The sequence below is a fragment of the Lissotriton helveticus genome, chromosome 1_1 (genome assembly GCF_964261635.1).
Source record: "Lissotriton helveticus chromosome 1_1, aLisHel1.1, whole genome shotgun sequence".
NCBI classification, from domain to species: Eukaryota; Metazoa; Chordata; class Amphibia; order Caudata; family Salamandridae; genus Lissotriton; species Lissotriton helveticus.
The window spans coordinates 1,567,734,658-1,567,746,858 of record NC_136057.1 but is presented as its reverse complement, the minus strand read 5'-3'; positions in this window follow the sequence as shown (position 1 = coordinate 1,567,746,858).

Below are 12,201 nucleotides of genomic sequence, written 5' to 3'. Positions count from 1 at the left end.
ATTCGAGAGAATACACTAGTGTTTTACCATATGGAGACAATAGATGCCTCCAGCCTTGCTGTAGCCATTGTTAAAGCTGTATAGAAAGGTGGACTTGATTGGAAGAAAATATTTGCACAGTGCTATGATGCCGCATCCATTATGAGTGGCTGTTTTAATGGTGTCCAAGCCAAAATAAGAGAGATCGCATCACAAGCAATTTATATACACTGCCATGCCCATCGCCTAAACCTTGCATTAGTGCAAACAGTATCAACATACTACCAGTAAAACATTTCTTTTCAACATTTTGAGCAGTTGATGTTTTTCTTTCACAAAGTTCACCACGGCATGAGCTCTTTGTAAAAGCACAGAAAGAGAGTAATCTGTATGTAATGGAGCTAGAAAGACTCTCAGGTACAAGGGGGTTTTACTGGTACTCCTATGTTAGAAAAGCACAGATGCGAAATGAGTCTATAATCACTGTCCTCCGTGTAATAAAATCACAACAACGTGACAAGGAGGCTAGTTCAGAATCCAAAGGACTTCTTAAGAACATTGAAAACGTTTGTTTCTTGTTCACATTTCAGTGTAAGGAACTCATTCTACGAAAGATTCACAGTCTATCCGAAATACTACAGAGCAAAGACCTTGACTTGCTGAGAGCATGTGATCTAATTAAGTCAACAAGAACTGATTTAGTGTAACTCCATTAAGACAGTCAGTGAACCAAATGTTTAAGTCAGGCTAAGGACTTAGCAGAGGAGTGTAGAATTGAGATTCAAGAAAAATCCAATCCAAGGGCTCCACCTTTGTGGCACCATTAATTGAGTAACAAACTAACAGATTATTTTCTCAGTACCTCTGTAGGGAAAAGATGAAGCCAGTTTGATGACTCAGAAAATAAAAACCATTGTCTGAGCGCTTAAAGCACACAGTTTATTACTTTGGATAGATTTGTAAATGAGTTTGATGCTAGATCTACAGACAACATGGGCCTTGTTTCTGCTGTCAGAAGGTTCAATCCAAAAATTGCAAATGTTTTGGACTTTTCCTCTACACTAGTTATTGTTGACAAATCTCCATAGACGGCAGTAGACCTATGTCTTCTACAATCAGAATTGGAAACTGCAAAATTGTATCTTTTAGACAAGAATGTACCAGGTATTCACTCTGACAGGCAGTATTTCATGTATCTACCAGGGGTGTGTCCTCAGGTTTTGGATCTTTTACATCTAATTCTTACATTACCTATAACTACTGCTACAAATGAGAGACACTTCTCTTCTATGAAAAGGATAAAACATTATTTGCACAATAACTGTGGAGGCAAAAGACTCAGTGATTTAATAGTAATGGCTTGTGGACCTAACGAGGTTAAGCAGCTAAATTTGAATGAAGCCATTAGCAGATTCACTGACGTACCACCGGAGGTATCCTCTTTTAAAATGAGCTGGTCCTTTCATTCAGAGAAGCAGCCACAGAGTAGCAGCCTCACACTTTGCCAGGCAAACAACAGTTACTCCTCCATCAGTCTCGGTTCTCTTTGAAACATATGATACCTGAATATACCTGCCAGTGGTCACAGAAATCAGTAAACTAAGCGGGGCGCAAGAAGAGAGTAACCACCATGCTTCTAAGCACTATCAGCAAAGCACCATCTTTCAGTCCATTTAACCCCTTTGCTGCTGGGGCTATTCCCCTGCTGTGCTGGGGGGCACGCACAGCGCCCCATGCTCATGACGAGCTCAGCTTGTCATGAGCCACGGTGCTCCGGTGCTCATGACGAGCTGAGCTCGTCACGACCATGCCCGTTTAATGGAATGCTCAGCACAGCAGGGGAGGAGCACCGGAGCACCGTGGCTCATGACGAGCTGAGCTCGTCATGGGCATGGGAGGGCTTAATTTATTTCTGTCAAAGAGGACATTCAGTCTCATCACATAAGCTTGTCATGTGTAGAAATTTGGAACCAGTATTTCAAAGCACTGTTAGCCACCTTGATTTCCTGGAGCCAAATACTTGCTGTCCACCTATTTGTTCTCTCATCAAGACTGGTGATATGAATACATCAATTATTCTTTACCCCAGCCGGTATCCTTTTCAGAGATCTGTATACCATATCTGTGGCAATGTCAACCTATTCTGGATTTCATATTAGCTGAGCATCAATTTACCCTTAAGTCAGTCACTATATAGGAGACTTACCTGAAGCCGTGAGGGAAACGGCCAGCGAACCTTGGGCCAGCGCCAGCGCCTCTGCATTCACTCCTCTACCGCCATGAGGGAAACGGCCATCACTGCCACAGCGAGGACGCCGCACGGGCTGGGACTCCATTTCCCAGGTGCCCCGGCGGCTGCAGGCACGGGAGTGACGCCACAGGAGCGCCCGGAGGCGCAATAAAGCACGGAGCGCCCTGAGCTCCTTGGGAGACTTACCTGAAGCCGTGAGGGAAACGGCCAGCGAACCTTGGGCCAGCGCCCCTGCATCCACTCCTCTACCGCCGTGAGGGAAACGGCCATCACTGCCACAGCGAGGACGCCGCACGGGCTGGGACTCCATTTCCCAGGTGCCCCGGCGGCTGCAGGCGCGGGAGTGACGCCACAGGAGCGCCCGGAGGCGCGATAAAGCACGGAACGCCCCTCGCACCCGCGAGTCGCGCGCGGGAGCGCCCGAGCGAAGCCCGGGCAAAGGGCGGGCCCTCTGAGGCCCTCAGAGGTCAACAGTGGTCGGGCGGGCCACCCATCTAACCTCCACTGAAAGGTGAGCCATTGTATCTACCATGGGGAAACGTAATATTATCACCACCATTACAGCCAACATAGACAACATAGACACACAGGCTACTGAAGTCCCTGCATCTCTACAACTCTCCTTCGAGAGTCTCCTGGATAATGCCTTCAACGAGATTGCAGAGACTGAAAGGAGGCTGTCTTTGGTTTCCCAAAATAATAGTCAACCGACCATCACTATCAGCCCTAAACACACTACACCCCTACTGCCAGAGGTAATTGTAGTGAAATCTACCCCTGCGGTGAGTTCATCTGAAACACTACAAGAAGGAAATACCCTCGACATAGCTACTGTCGCTGCTTGTGATCCTGTGTCGCTATCAGCGCTTCCCTCCACAAACACTAAGACAACAGGAGCAAAACGTAAAAGGGGCCCAGCAAAGTCTGAAATAAATAAGAGGAAGCAGCCCCCTAGGAGTAACAACCAGCCAACCCCACAGAGTATGTGGACTAGGGGGAAGAAGCGGTAAATAGAGGCCCCAACAGCTTGTTCTGACACTGGGGAGCATTGTGATACTGTTATTATAAATGAGGGTACAAATTCAATCTGCACACAGACGGATTTCCCTAATGAAAATGCTCATCAATTTAAACCACAGGGAAATCTTATAAAGACTATTGCAGATACAATTTTTAAACAACTTGAATGTCAAATGATCAAACAATTTAATATCATTTTAAAGAGATTTGATAGACTGGAAAACCTTGTGAAAAACGATGAAGCTAAAAGGAAAGGTATGGTTTGCTTAGACCAAATTAGAGGTGATCGCCTGCTAAAAGACTTAGAGCCTATCACCAGCACCCTATCTAGCGGAGAGTCCAACAAAAACTGTAATTCAGTTACAGCTAAAGGGGTTATAGGGACATCAAATGCTAACACCGCCTCTTTGACACAATCATCGGTGGAAGCAAATACAAGGCAAAACCACTCTCCCACAATTCCGACTCTTATTCCTTCATCATCTTCCGATCTATCTAACATCACAAACACTACTAAAAAGAGTAACCCCCCCAGTGGTATAGCTAAGCAGAAAGTACTTACCAGGCCAGGCCAGCATAGAGGAAAACCGGAGGATAACAGACCGATAAAACATCAAGGTCCTGCCCTACACCTTCCTCCAGAGTCGTGCCCATATGTTTTGGTTTTGGCCAGTAAACCACCACTCAGGGAGGGTCAAGGTGAATCTTGGGTCCAGTTACACAACAAATGCATTGACTGGTTAACTAAACACAAGGGGGTAGGCTATGATATATCAAATGAAATTCTTTCTGCTCGCCGGGTGACCTGGGTTGGACCCCTGTTCAAAAACATCAACGGGGATTGTATCACAATCAACTTTAAGAACCCGGGCACAGTAAATTTTTTATTAAATAGGAGGAATACTCAGCATGGCCCATCCACCGTGGTGACCCCCTTACCTCTGAGTTATTTTTACAGACCCCCTAACAGATTGTAGCAATCACCTCCTATGTTTCCGTTACATAATAGATTTTTAGCACTATCAGACCAGGGCACTTTAGACTGACTGCCAGTAACTCAGGAAGACCCTGTCGCAGCCGTGCCCAATGCTGAATCTTTACAGATTGTAGAGCCCGAGGTGACTTTGATACCATCTGACCCTTCTTTGCCATCAAACCCACAATGTGATCAACCGGCTCACCCAACAGTCATTGCTAGGGTGACCGTTCATGATGTTTGTCCACGTCTTAACGAGAATTTGTCCATTATAAGCTGGAACATTGCAGGGCTGAAGGCAAAATTGGAAATTAAAGCCTGGAAGGACTGGGTAAATTGTTATGATGTTCTAATGTTTCAGGAAACCTGGAGTACAACTCATCTGTTATTTGAAGGGTATAGTTGCCATAATAGGATTGTACAGTCTCCACCTTTAGGCCGTCCTAGTGGGGGTTTATCAATTTGGGTAAAGATAACTGCAGAGGTAAAAACTGAAGTAATACAAACCAATAACCCAAGTTTTATGGCACTGGTATATGTAAGAGAGGTAAAATTATGTCTGATTAATTTTTACAATAATGATTTTTTATCTTATCCCAATTGTAATTTTTTAGACTTGTTTAATTTCTTTGATGATATAGCGGAGGGACGTAAATATGGGAAGTTTGATGGCATTTGCTTAGGAGGGGATTTCAATGCACATATTCATTTAAGGAATCCCCCTTGCAGGAGAGGTGTAGAATTATCTGATCTCCTTGCAACTAGAGAACTCGTAAACTCTATGGAGTTTGCTGGTAATGATATAAGCACCGCCCCGGTCCCAACTTACATCGGTCACGGGTGTGGAACAACTATTGATTATATATTTGTTTCACCTTCCCTTGCCGATGTTTTATTAAAAGCAGAGGTAGTGTGTAATGTATATAGTGATCACTACCCAATTGTGATTTACCTAAAATTGTTAGGGCGAAAAAAATCACATAGGGAAATTGGGGCAGCAAATTTGGATGCCTCGACGGATGGATTAAGGGTTGTTTGGAGGGGGGTGGATAATAGGGGTGTTCTGGCCACCGTGATTAATAAATATCCTGTATTGATCTCGAATTGTCTTGCCATTGATAGTTGCGGGGGCAACCTGATTAAATCATTTAGCGAACTTTGCTCCGCAATAAAAAGCGAGATCTCCAAGCCAACATCCAGGAAAGTTGAGGATGCCCCAAAATGGTTTGATGCCTCTTGCTCGAAGGCAAACCGGGATCTAAGGGATGCTCTCATGGCCAAACTACGGGATATTTCCCGGGTAAGGCTCTTGAGAGCAAGGTATAAATCCACCCTACGTATTAGATCCAATGAATTAGTCAAAGATCATTGGGAATCCCTTGTACGCACAGGGTTTTGGAGGGAGGTAAAGAACCTAAGATCTTTTGGTTCAAATATAACATCAATTAACTGTAACATCGTTGGACCTGTGTGGGTGGACCACTTTTCAAAGATTTATGCTGTATCTAGTTACCCTGCAGTAACCCTTCCTCCTCCAACTCCTCTGAACATCACATTGCTTGAGGTAGAGGATGCCATAGCAGAATCTGCCGGCAATAAAGCACCCGGCCCAGATGGTCTTTCCATCGACCAATTAAAATGTGTAACTAATTTTTGGGCACCGCTTCTATGCAATGTATTTAATAACCTAACTTACGAATCCATCCCTGAAACATGGTCTAACAGTACTATCGTCCCCATTTTTAAAAAAGGTGACAGGCTGGATCCCGAGTGCTACCGCCCAATATCACTAATTGATAACACCCTGAAAGTCCTGGGTAGGGTAATCTTTAAAAGAATTAGAACATGGGCGGAGGAAAGTTCCATCTTACACCCGAGCCAGCTAGGTTTCCGCAGTAAAGTGGGCACGGTGGAACAATGTTTAAATCTAAATTTGATAATGGCTAAATATATCATCGCCAAAAAATCCCCCTTTTATTTTGGTTTTATGGATTTGAGTTCTGCTTTTGATTTTGTAAACCGCTCCCGTTTATGGTCCGTCCTTCTTAATTATGGTCTAGATGATTATTTGGTTCATTTTTTATCTTATCTTCATAGCGACTTAAGTGCTCGTGTGCGTATTAATTCCACTGGCGAAGTCTCCAGTGACATTTTAATTGGCAGGGGGGTCAGACAGGGTTGTGTTCTGGCCCCTCTGCTTTTTATCTTATACATTAATGAATTGAGTAGCTCATTAAGTACCCTAACAAAAGATGTACCGTATATAAATGGCACCCCTATACCCACCCTACTTTACGCTGATGATGCGGTCCTAATGGGCCGCACCCCAAAGGCACTGCGTATTTTAATCTCAGGCTTTGTTAGTTTGATGGCTGACTTAGGCTTAAGTACAAATTTTAAAAAATCCCTTATTATGACCTGTGGCCCAAAAAAGTATAAAATTATTGAGATTAACTCAGGGGAGAATGTTCTAAAAAGCACCTGCACTTTCCCATATCTGGGGCTGTTGTTCTCAAACAGCGGTTCTTGGCAACCGCATGTTTCCTACGCAAGGAATAAATTGGGTAAAGCTATTAACTCAATAATTTCTCTATGCCAACCTAACCATGCGGAGGTGATTACGCCATTAATAAAGATTTATCAAACACAATGCATCCCTACCGGTACTTATGGCGCAGAGGTTTGGGGATATACAAATTGTCTCCATATTCAGATAGAAGAAAACAGATTCTGCCGGAAGGTGTTGGGTGGAGTTATCTGTGCATCAAACTACATATGTCACAGTGAATTAAATATTCCCTATATTGAGGATTTTGTTAGATCAAGGCCTCCCCTTTTTTGGTTAAAGATATGGACGAACCCGGCAGCCACATTGACTCGAGATATAATCTCAGACTGCTTAAAATGTGATAGGGCACATTACATACCATGGCTGAAAGCAGTAAATGAATGTTTAATAAGTGTAGGGCAAGGTCATTTGTTTACAGATGTATGACGGTACAACGTGTACCGTTACAACGTGTACCTTTACGACGCAGGTTTAACAACGCAAGTCGCTACAACGACTTGTGTTGGGGGCGCTGGATAGTGAATAGTTTAATTTACTATTCCAACTTCAGTCCCCGTGGATAGTAGGGAAGGTGTTGGATAGTAAATTAAACTATCCCCTATCCTAGAGCGCCCTCCAGTGAAAGTCGTTGTAACGACTTTCGTTGTAAACCCTGCGTTGTAACGGTACCGCGTTGTAACGGTTCCGTTGTAAAGGATGTTTCCCTTTGTTTACATCTCCCAATCTTATAGACCGTTCACATAAGAAGTGTATTCAAAGGGCTTTGTACAACCTCTATAGAGAAAAAAAGGGAAAGGATACATTTTCCAAAGCATACAGTCGCAAAGTATATGGGCCATTTAGAGCCCGCTTCTAGTTACTCTGCCCCGCCCCAGAAATATCTACGTCTAAATCTTGGTAGATGGAATAGAAGTTTACTGTTCCGTTTCCGGGACGGGAGCATCGTAAATTTGTTAAATTTCCCTTTGGGTTACAATAAACATTTGGAAATGGTAGGTTGTCCATGTAATCCGACCATGAAACAAAGCCTTATGCATTTTATGTTCTTTTGTGATTTTTATAAATTGTTTACTGTGCACTTTTTAATGCCATATTGTCGGAAACACGATCTGCTAGATTTTAAGATTGCGATGAGGAATCTATTAATGTTAGGTACAGATGAAATAATATTTAGAGTGAGCTGTTTTCTCAAAGCTGCTGTCCGCTCACGAGCTACTTTGCATATTGATTGATAAGAATCTGCATATTGCACATTGCACTTTATACCGTTCATCATTTTGCACATTGTAATTTGCACATATATCTGTTCGTATTTCTTTTCTCCTTTGTCTTACACTTTATAGTTGTCGCTGTTTTTAAGAATTTTTAAAAATATTGTACATATTGTCTTTTTAACATGTTTCTGCATTTTTGTAAATTAGACAGACTATATTTATGGTTGTTCATTCTTGTATTGTATTGTATGCCATTGCGCTTGTTGTGTACTTTTATGGATGTATTTTATTCCGAATAAAGATCTTTGACTGACTGACTATAGGAGGATGCCACAATCATCATTAGAACCAGCTGCTACTCATACCAGTAAATACAATTATAGATTAGGACATGTGAACTGTTGGCAACTTTCTATCTGCCCAGTCAGCGCCTATTTCTTTCCAAGGAAGCTGAGCAGTAGCGTTTCTACTTATCAGGCATGCCGTATCATGACAGCCAGTATTTTCGTCCATTTGAGGAAAATCGGCCTGAATTTTCGTAATACTCTTTAAATTGCAAATGCAGATATAATGATCAACACAAGTGTACTGTACTGTAACAGTGATGTGCATGTTTTCTGCAGACTAAATTAATGACAGCAAACCTGTAGAGGTTCACTGGCTCCAGAAGTTCAGAAGTATGTATATCAAGTAATGGAAAGGAAGGTTGCTGAGAGTACTTGACCTGCATTAAAAAACACTGTTATCTAAGTTCCAAGACTTAGATTTCATTACATGGTATTCTTAGTTTCTAAGAGAAATTATAAAGTGAACTTGTTTTGAACATTATAGGCCCATCAACCTTCCCATTGTATACGTTATTTGATATTGATGATGGCTGACTTCAACTTGACCAGTGTATTCCCCATTGTTTTACACGGTTTGATAGTTTTTAATCGATCCTATATTATATTAATTGTATATCTAAAGAAGTAGCTGCATTTTCAATAGGATTTGATGTATTTCTGTTTATAAGGTACTTCTTTTGGATTTGTAGAGCTGTTCAGTCCCTTTGTGTGATGTAAGTAAACAAAAGTTAGATGCTTCACTTTCTGTAATAGCACCATGTCAAGGGTCATGCAATGTCACTTCCATTGATTTCATTGTGGTCCAAAGGGCAGGTGAAGTCACTTCCTGTAATGTAATCTGGTCAAAGTTCATGTGATGCCACTTCCTTTGACATCAGGCAAGTGATGTTACTTTCACTACCCCAGGCATTTTGATGAATCAACGTCCATGCCCACACCTCCCACTGTCACTTTCAAGCAGTTAGAGCAAAAGGAAGGACAAGAACCTCCCTACACCCCTTCCCTCTCCTTCCTACCAAACTAAGCAAAAACATTTTCATACCTTTTTTAATGCTCCTCCTGTTCAAGAATAGCAGTTGTGATAGGAGTGTGCATGTAAGTGTGCACACTTCAGGTAGTAACTGGCATGAATGGGCGACGCCAATGTGACAGAACGTAGGGGGAAGATGCAGAAAGCCCCAAAGATTTTTTAACAACATGTCTTCCGAGATGATTTTTTTCCAAATAAAAAACTCTGCCTTTATGAGTCAAAGTGTTCCAATAGCCTTATGAAGCAGGTGCTACAATACCAATCTGCTCCCCCCCCCCCCCCGGTCTGGTAATTAGTACCTAACAACAGGAAAGGGGCTCCCACTCTCCTGGTCTTGGAGGTTAAAATTAACCTATTTATTGACCTTACTTTGGGATAGGTGCATTGGAAAACCACATGATTATCTGACACATAAATTCAGAAATAGTTTGTTCATTATAACGTGGAAATTGCTTTACTTTTAACTTCAAGAATATCTTTTCTGCCCCACATCTAAGCACTATAAGAGGCTGTATATCTGCAGCTTTTTTGTGTGATTTATTATAACATAGTTTAAGAAACGCTCTACAAATCTTAAGTGTCAATGATTCTGTTTATTTTAAACATCCAAACAACTTTATAACTACCGATCGACTGTTCATAGCGTGGTTTCAGCTTGTTCTCTCTCTATGGAAATGCTGGTGGAGGCAATACTCGAACCCATCACTGTAACTACCATTATTATTAGGAAAACAAAAATCTTCAAGTTTGTTGTTAGAAGGTTTACGCCTTCTGGTAAAATTTCTAATATGCACTTGTAAACAAGAGTATTTTTCTGCTGTGCACAAGTTCCCTCAACTTAACCATACCTCTTTCCTCTAACCAAAAAAGAGTACACTATAAATACAGGAAACTACTTCCAAGCCTGCCATTAAGGTATCCAGGATTCTGTTGTATTTATTCAACAAACCCTCTAGTTACTCATATTCAGTCTCAGATTCATTCAATGTAACATTTATTTAATTTATTTATCTATAGGGTTTTATAAAGTGCAAACATGACCACCATGGTATCAGACAGAGCGCTGTACAAAGAGAGAGCTGATGGGGGTTGTGTTGCAGTAGAAGCACCCATCTCTTATGATACACTGTACATAGAAGTGGAAGAGCAAGGTGCAACACAATGGAAACAAGATGAGATAGAGGGAAAGCCATTTTCAAAGAGTTCTCTTATGACATATTTTTCTAGTAGTAAAGCTTTAACTTCCTGAATGAGGTGGCTGCTCTCTTTGAGGATCGTAGGGAGTTCCATATTTTTGGATCATATCCAGTGAAAGTGCTGCATGTGTTTTCCTCTTTTCTAAATCTGTCTGGGTCTAGTATGAGAGATTTAGCACTTCTGGAGTCCCTACCCCTTCCTGATAGCTTGATCCTATTCACCATGCATTTAGGAGCAGAATTGTGTAGAGCTTTGTGTGTTATCCTCACAAAAAGCCCCCAAGCTTCAGAGATGCACTCCACGAGAGATCGCTTCACCAGAGCCTTTATTGCACAAAAGAGCATTCCGAGCCCAGTCAATTATTGTCCCTACGCGTTTCGGTGCTCCTGCACCTTAATCATGGGATGGGCGACGTTGAAACACACGGAAATGGACTGCCACATTTATTACCCATAAGGCATGTGTTCCCAGGTGAACAGCATGCCGGGAGCAGTAGTCCTGATTTTTCCCCTTAGTGAGGTCCGTATTTCAGCGAAATTAAAACTGCCCAATTTGATATATCTACATTTCTTTCAGCCCTCCAGTGGGCCCCAGGCTCAAAGCGCTGCTTTCAATTGTCAACCTCTCGTGCTGGAACAGGCTGAAATCAGTTTTACAGCCACACAGAACTTCTTCCGGTATTGCAGGCGGTGCAAACTCCCACGGCTGGAGCAACCGTGTATAAACATCCTCACAAAAAGCCCGCAAGCTTCAGAGATGCACTCCACGAGAGATCGCTTCACCAGAGCCTTTATTGCACAAAACAGCATTCCGAGCCCAGTCAATTATTGTCCCTACGCGTTTAGGAGCAGAATTGTGTAGAGCTTTGTGTGTTATGTAGACAACCTTCAGTTTGTTTATAGCTGAAATTGCGAGCTGGTTGAGGGCCCTGAGTGATGGGAAAATGTGATCATAATGACGAGTACCTGTTAAAAAGTCTTGCTGCTGCATTTATTGTCACTTTCATTGGGGGCTAGGCTGGGTTAGGGTAGACCCTTGAGAGTGGCATACCCAAAATCTAGTCTGAGAGCACTAGAGATTGAACCGCCTTTTTGATGTCTCCTAGTGGTATGATTGGTTTTAGTTTTCTTAGAAATTGCAGCCGTAGGTTGGCACTTCTGATAGCAGCTTGCATGTGATCTTGCATATTTAGCCTTGAGTCTAAGGAGATGCTTAGTGATTTTACAGGGTCGTTGATGGTTGAGGTGTAGTTTAGCGATTAGAGGTTTAGGGAGAGGGTGCAGCCTTAAGTCTAGAGCCGTCGACCTCAAGGCTCGGAAACCTGGTTCGAGTCTCGGCAACGATGTTCCACATCCTGTGATTCTGGGCAAATTACTCAATCTCCCCATGCCTAACTAGTTAGTGCTATATAAAACAAAATAAACAAAAAAATAAGACCAACTTGAGGTTGTTGGGATCTAAGGGGTGGGAAGAATACAAACAAATTTGGTTTTCAGGGGTTTTAGTTTAAGGTGGTTGTGTTCAATCCAGTCCTGTGTATTTCTCAAGGGGTCATCCAGTCTCCAGATATCCTTTTGAGAGGAGAGTGTGATGTAGAGTTGAGAGTCATCAGCATACA